An 8,210-nucleotide genomic window follows, 5' to 3' on the forward strand; every position below is an offset into this window, starting at 1 on the left:
TTAGATATATAGTTTTGTAATAGTTCAGAAATACGAGTAACATTAGTTTTAAGAGTTCTTGAAGGTGGATTCATCATTGTACTTGAGAAATCAAGAGATGTTCTTCATCCCTTTTTCTTGTAAGTTTACTGTTATCATGTCTAGCTAAATTCCTTTGTTGTTGGGATTAGATGTAGTTATTTTGTGAACATGTAGTCAATTTAATCTTAATATATGTGTTTTCTTTATCAATCATTATAAAGTGTTATCTTGTTTTGATTGTCTATTTCTAAAAAGATTTGAACAACATAGACATATATTGTTTGAATCAAGAGTAAAAGATAATCACTTATTAAACTTCAATGTTTAGACATAGATGTCGAGTTTAGTAATCACGTCAAATATCAGATCTTAATGCTATTATGTCGATTAATGATTTGAGACATCGAACGTTGATAGATATAATAGATTTCACGGCGTAATCCGGACACGGATACGTTCGATGTGTGATATGTGATAATAATGATTGGTAAATGAAATATATATAGTGAGGTTGATTGATACATGCTAACAAGATAATGAATCTAGTTCCGACAACTTTTTTATTATCCGAAAGTTTAAATCCTTTTATCCAATCGCACTTTTATGTTCTCAAAACAAATCTTACAAAAACCCGTACTTAAAATCATGGAAATTGCAAATCAATCTTTGATATCACACTAGTCTCTGTGGATACGATATAACGAAAATACTTGCTTTTGTACTTTCATCAAATGGCGCCGTTGCCGGGGAAGTTGAAATCAAAATGGTCCGGTCCGTTCAAAATACATGAGGTGAAGCCTTATGGTGCAGTCGTGTTAGAAGATCCAGCAACAAATGAAACCTGGACTGTGAATGGTCAAAGGTTGAAACTCTATTTTGGTGGTGAATTTGATCGTGTCACTACCAAAATCCCACTTTCCGATCCTTGAAGCTCCAAAAAGAACGTCAAGCTAATGACGTTAAACAAGCGCTTGTTGGGAGGCAACCCAATTTTGTAAGTAATTTAATGTTTTAGCATGCATAAAATAATTTTGATGGTAGGCACATGATTGGTGTAAGCTGTGCCAAAGGATTCAGCAGAAATTTTTTTTCTGGTATGGTTCGCTCAGCGAACATTATATTCGCTCAGCGAACTCTGCGAATCCTGAACTTCAATTTTAAACGGACAGCTGGCCCAAAATGTTTCCACCTCACCACCCACTACCACAAACACGGTTTTCAAAACATTCCAAACCCTAAAACAACATTCTCCTCCATCTTATCCTCTCATTTCACTCCAAACCTCTCCCTTCCAACTTCTTCTTTCACAAAAAATTTCTCTCTACTCTCAAACAAGCACCCACTCATTCATTCATCACTTAGTGCATCCCATCTCTACATCACTACTCAGGTATGAAATCCTTTTCAACTCTTACTTTCATAAGTTTAAAATTCAAAGTGAAAAATGATTATTTATGGTAGTTTTGCACAAGTTTCTTAGGAATAGGTTTGAATACACTTTAAATGTTAAGATTTGCATGAGTTTGGTTCCTTTTATAAGGTTTATGATGAGTACAATGATTAGAATGCTTAAAAATCCAGATCTAGTCGATTTACCATGTTTTCTGCAAAATTTGTGTTCGCAACCCTTCGCTATGCCTTCGCTTAGCGAGCGCCTGCAACCCTGAAGAAAAACTTCATGTTTGATCTCGCAACGCCCTCGCTAAGCCAAGGTTTGCGAACCTAAAAAAATTTTTTAGGCCAGCCTTCGCTGAGCGAACACCTGCAGAACCTGCAACAATTTTTTCTTTAATTGTGCCCTGTTATTATGTTATCTAATTAGATTTTATTTCAAGAAATGGCACCAAAGAAACCTTCAGCTGGTAAGAAACAGAAAACCATCGCAAGTTCTTCCCACCAAACCGAAGATTTGGACATGAATCGTTTCAAAGGGCAAGAACAATTTGATCGGTTTAGGGCTCTGGAAAAGAGAAAAATTTTGAGTGAAAGGATCTTTGACATCTATGAACATGGAGATTATGAGAGGTTTGCAAGAATTGTGCAACTCCGGGGTTGGGAAAAAATTGTCCACCCACCAACCACCTACAACCCGGTCATAGTGAGAGAATTTTATGCTAATGCTCTCCCAGAAGGTGATGAACCTTTCTCCTACACCACCATGGTTCGTGGTCGCACCATCCAATTCGACCGCGATGCCATCAATGCATACCTTGGAAACCCTTTCACATTGCCACGCAATGAAACACTGTGTGCATTCCAAAAACAACGGAATAGGGGAACTTGGGATGCTCCGTCCATGAGGAGTAAGATGCTTCGACCAAACACCGATTTTGTCTTCAATGCGACCCAAACACCTTTGAGGGCAATGAGAGAAGACATGAAAACCTTCACTGTGCTGCTATTCAATCTGGTCTTGTACAACATCCAACCTAATTCCCATCCTTCAGATGCCACCATGAACATCCTGGGCCTCATCCATTACATAAATGAGGATTTGGAAATAGATGTGGCGGGAATAATCTCTAGGTGGATGAAAGAAATTGTTCTAAGTGGTCACCCGGATAAGGCACTTAGGTCATCCAAGGTAAAGAGCACAAGTCCTTTAGGTTTCCCATGTCTCATTATGGGATTATGCTCGGCCAACAGACTGCATCTTCCTCAGATTGGGAATGAGGAAATTCCCACCATCAATGATGACTATGTTGACCGCTACTGCAAGCCAAAGAGAAGAAGGGCACGACAACAACCACCACCACCACCACCACAGCCACCTACTCAACCAGCCACCTCCGGATTCTCTGATCAAAACTTTTACAATTTCTTTACTCATTTATATGATCAAAATGATGCAGGGTATAGAGCCATGAGTGCAATGCAGCAGTCCTTCTATAATCAGCACACCGGGCAGTCGGTGATGACACCGCAAGATTTCCAAACATTTGTTGCATGGCCTGAGGACAGGCCTACTTTCATTGGGGGAGGGATGGCACCAAATGCTGATGCTGGTGAAGAAGCTGGTATGGATGATGATGATGAAGAAGATGATGGTGGTGAGGGTGATGCAAGCTTGGAGGAGGAGGATGAAGAAGAAGCAGATTCAGATGATGACTGAAAGCTCACCAAAATGAGTGAAAATTTACAAGCTTTCAGTCATTTATTTCTTTTACTAGTTGGTTTATTTAGTTGTTTTTGTTGTGAACAAATTTAAATTGTGTTTTATGTGGTTTTGTTAAGCTTTTGTATTCTGAACATGTGGTGTGGTACCTGACAATGTTTGAGACAATGTCTTTTGGAAGTTTTTAAGTTTAATGTTTAAATATTTGGTGATAAGTTTTTAAGTAGTGTGAATATTGTGAAAAGCTTTTTTGCAAACAAGCTCACATGATTAGGAAAAATCTGAAGTTAGGTTTGTGGTAAATCAATGATCAAGCATGTTGAAAATGTTTTGTGAAACTTCATGTCAAAACTTCTTGATTAGTCCTTGAAATAGGCTTAGGAACCTAACATGGTTTTGAATTGTGTTGATTGTTCTAAGATGATTTTCAATATTTTTGTTGAACATGATTGAAGCTTGTGTTATCAACCTAGCCGGGTGAGAATGTGTGAACTTTCCATTGTTTACATAAATTTTTGAGAGCCAGCAATAATGTGTGCTCATTTGATTTTAACTTAATCTTGCTGTCACTAATGTGTTTGATATTGTGGATATGATCAAGGCCCTGTTTCTTTTTTGAGTGATAACTACTTGGCCAAACTTAACCTACCTTGTGAGATAGTGATCTTTTGTGTCCCCTGTTGAGCCTTAAAATTTTGAAAATTATTTGTTTTATAAACCCTGAAACCAAAAGAATGGAAAAACAACTACTCTACCCTTGTCTTAGGATAGGAGAGCATTTGTATTTCAATTAGGGTCATGTTAAGATTCAAGTTGGGGAGAAGTAGGTTACAAATGTCATAAAAATGATTTGGAAAAGTAGTGGATTGGGTGATTGAAAAGAGAAAAATGTTGAAAATAAAAGATTGACACAAAAAGAAAGAAAAAGAAAAATTTGAAAGAAAAAAAGTGTCATTGTAAAGAAAGAAAAGAATCACCAATGAAATAGGGGAGAAAGGAAAGAAAGGGAGTAAATGAATGCGAAATTTTAGATGAATTTGAAGTTCTGTAAGCTTTGTTATTGCTCTCTTATCCTTAAGGCCTTTTGAAATCCAAAGAAAAACAATGATTTTTTGTAGCCCAGCCCCGTTACAAGCTTAATAAAGTCCTTAGTGATCCACGATTGACGACATGTTTTGTGACATTGCTCTGATAAATGTTTGAATTGAATTGTTGCATGCACTTTGTTTGGATTGAGTGAAACACTTACCTTTGAGTGATATATTGGTGAGAAATTTTTGATAACACTTGAGTCTTGATTGTTTGATAAAAATGTGGAGAATTTTGCTTAGACATAGCAATCAATTCATGATCATGCTTTGTTCTTTTGAAAGTTTTAAGGAATAGTCTTGAGTAGGCATTGTTTTACTCATGCTTAGGAAAAGAAATTTCAAAAACTTTGATTGATTACAAACCTTTCCTGAGATTTAAAATTTTGAGCTTGTTGAAATATTACCTTTTGTTTGAGGACAAACAAAGTCCTAAGTTGGGGAGATTTGATAAGTGCCCAATTTTAGTTATATTGTATCATGAATTATGAGCACTTACCAATACTTTTATAAAGAAATCTTGATTAAAACCCCTTTTGGTGTAAATATAACATTAAATCAAAGAGGAATTAATCCCAAGGCATTTTTGTTAGGAATGGCTAGAAAAGCAGGTTTTGAAGCCTTCGCTCAGCGAAGCCATAGCGAGCTACAGCGAACTAAACCAGTGGGTTAAGGGTCCATGGCGAGCTTCAGCGAGATTCAGCGAACAGGACAGCAAACTCAACGTTCGCTCAGCGAAAGATAGCGAGAGATGGCGAGCACAACCCGGGAGGAAGGGTCTGTTAGCGAGACATAGCGAGCATCGGCGAACAAAGTGATGAGTCAAGCCTTTTGCTACGTGTCAAGAAACCCCTTGCTTAAGTAACTAGTTCGCTCAGCGAACATCATTTCGCTTAGCGAACTCCTCTGTCCTGAAAATCTATAAATAGAACTCAGAAGCCATTTTCTTAGATATATAGTTTTGTAATAGTTCAGAAATACGAGTAACATTAGTTTTAAGAGTTCTTGAAGGTGGATTCATCATTGTACTTGAGAAATCAAGAGATGTTCTTCATCCCTTTTTCTTGTAAGTTTACTGTTATCATGTCTAGCTAAATTCCTTTGTTGTTGGGATTAGATGTAGTTATTTTGTGAACATGTAGTCAATTTAATCTTAATATATGTGTTTTCTTTATCAATCATTATAAAGTGTTATCTTGTTTTGATTGTCTATTTCTAAAAAGATTTGAACAACATAGACATATATTGTTTGAATCAAGAGTAAAAGATAATCACTTATTAAACTTCAATGTTTAGACATAGATGTCGAGTTTAGTAATCACGTCAAATATCAGATCTTAATGCTATTATGTCGATTAATGATTTGAGACATCGAACGTTGATAGATATAATAGATTTCACGGCGTAATCCGGACACGGATACGTTCGATGTGTGATATGTGATAATAATGATTGGTAAATGAAATATATATAGTGAGGTTGATTGATACATGCTAACAAGATAATGAATCTAGTTCCGACAACTTTTTTATTATCCGAAAGTTTAAATCCTTTTATCCAATCGCACTTTTATGTTCTCAAAACAAATCTTACAAAAACCCGTACTTAAAATCATGGAAATTGCAAATCAATCTTTGATATCACACTAGTCTCTGTGGATACGATATAACGAAAATACTTGCTTTTGTACTTTCATCACGAGGGCACTGGGTCATTGGTCGAACCGCATGACAAACCGGATTAAACCGAATTAAATCAGTGGAATGAACCGTCTCTATAATAAAACTATATAGTTATTAAACCGGTCGAATTGGATAACTCGATCTTTAAAAAAAATATGAAAATTTCATAAACTCATAATGTCACAAGTTTTTAAATTCAAATCATAAACGTTGTCATCACATACGCTAAAATCACACACAAAATAGTACAAAATATAAATCCAAATAAGTTTTAAATAACAAACACAAATAAGTTTTTTTTTTATAAGCAAAACACAAATAAGTTTTAAAGAAAGTGTAATTGCAATATATAATAAGTAATTAAGAAAAATCAATTATTTAAAATAAATAAAAGCAATATGTGCACTTGTAACAAAAAAAAACAATATGGGCTCTTTTTTGTAAGCCCAATCAACTATTAAACCCTAAATTATAACTATAGATTGATATAAGTCATGCACAGCCGCCACCTTCTTTTTTTCTTCTCTCACTATCAATACATTATCTTCTACTTCTCTCATCACGTTCTTTCCTTCTTTCTTTTTGTTTTTTCCTCTTTGCATCTTTGTTTCTATGAAACTAATGGAAAGATCAAAATAATGAATTGTCATTTTTTTTTTCTTCTTCTTCCAATCTTTGTAATATTGCTTCTGGAATTTCGTTTGTGATTCAACTAAAACATTTCAAACTTTGTTTGTGATTCAACTGATTGGATCTGGAAAACCTTTGAAAAGCTCCTTCTTGTTTCTATATTTTCAGTCTGCAATTATTTTATTTTTATTTAAAAAAATGAAACTCAAGATCGATGGAAAAAAGAAAAGAAAAAAAATATGCAGTCAAACCGCAGGTTTTCAAAACCGCCGGTTCGCCAGTTTTTTCCGGTATCGACTGGTTCAACTGCTTACCCGGTCCAGGAGTCAGACCAGACTGTTGCACCTCCGGTTCCCGGCTCAACCGGTCCGACCGTCCGGTCCGGTTTTTAAAACACTGCATAAATGGATATCCACGGATAAGATAAATGAATATTTCAATTATCCGTATTTAATGGATACAGATGCAAGTTTAATACTATTTGTGCTCGAGGATATCCGTACCCGATAATAAAATAGTAAAATTAGTTAAATGTCCTTATTAAAATATAAATCTAGTATTTTTATCTTATATGTTATTTTTTTTAAAGATGAAGTCTATGTTTTTTATTTTTATTTGAAAGATCCAAGCCTTTGTTTTTGACTTTTTTCCATAGGAGTCTGATGTCACATGATTTTAATCAGTGTTTTAAAAATCGGACCGGACCGTCCGGTCGGACCGGTTGAACCGGGAACCGGAGGTGCAGCGGTCTGACTCCTGGACCGGGTAAGCAGTTGAACCAGTCGAAATCGGAAAAAACCGGTAAAAATTGGCGAACCTGCGGTTTTGAAAACCTGCGGTTTGACTGCATACTTTTTTTCTTTTCTTTTTTCCATCGGTCTTGAGTTTCATTTTTTTAAATAAAAAAAAACATTGCAGACTGAAAATATAGAAACAAGAAGGAGCTCTTCAAAGGTTTTCCATATCCAATCAGTTGAATCACAAACAAAGTTTGAAATATTTTAGTTGAATTACAAACGAAATTCCAGAAGCAATATTACAAAGATTGGAAGAAGAAGAAGAAAAAATGACAATTCATTATGTTGATCTTTCCATTAGTTTCATAGAAACAAAGATGCAAATAGGAAAAAACAAAAAGAAAGAAGGAAAGAACGTGATGAGAGAAGTAGAAGATAATGTATTGATAGTGAGAGAAGAAAAAAAGAAGGTGGTGGTTGTGCATGACTTATATCATTCTATAATTATAATTTAGGGTTTAATAGTTGATTGGGCTTACAAAAAAGAGCCCATATTGTTTTTTTGTTACAAGTGCACATATTGCTTTTATTTATTTTAAATAATTGATTTTTCTTAATTACTTATTATATATTGCAATTACACTTTCTTTAAAACTTATTTGTGTTTTGCTTATAAAAAAAAAAAAACTTATTTGTGTTTGTTATTTAAAACTTATTTGGATTTATATTTTGTACTATTTTGTGTGTGATTTTAGCGTATGTGATGACAACGTTTATGATTTGAATTTAAAAACTTGTGACATTATGAGTTTATGAAATTTTCATATATATTATATATTTTTTTAAAGATCGAGTTATCCAATTCGACCGATTTAATAACTATATAGTTTTATTATAGAGACGGTTCATTCCACCGATTTAATTCGGTTTAATCCGG

This window comes from Trifolium pratense, linkage group LG6, assembly GCF_020283565.1.
Source record: "Trifolium pratense cultivar HEN17-A07 linkage group LG6, ARS_RC_1.1, whole genome shotgun sequence".
Classification (NCBI taxonomy): Eukaryota; Viridiplantae; Streptophyta; class Magnoliopsida; order Fabales; family Fabaceae; genus Trifolium; species Trifolium pratense.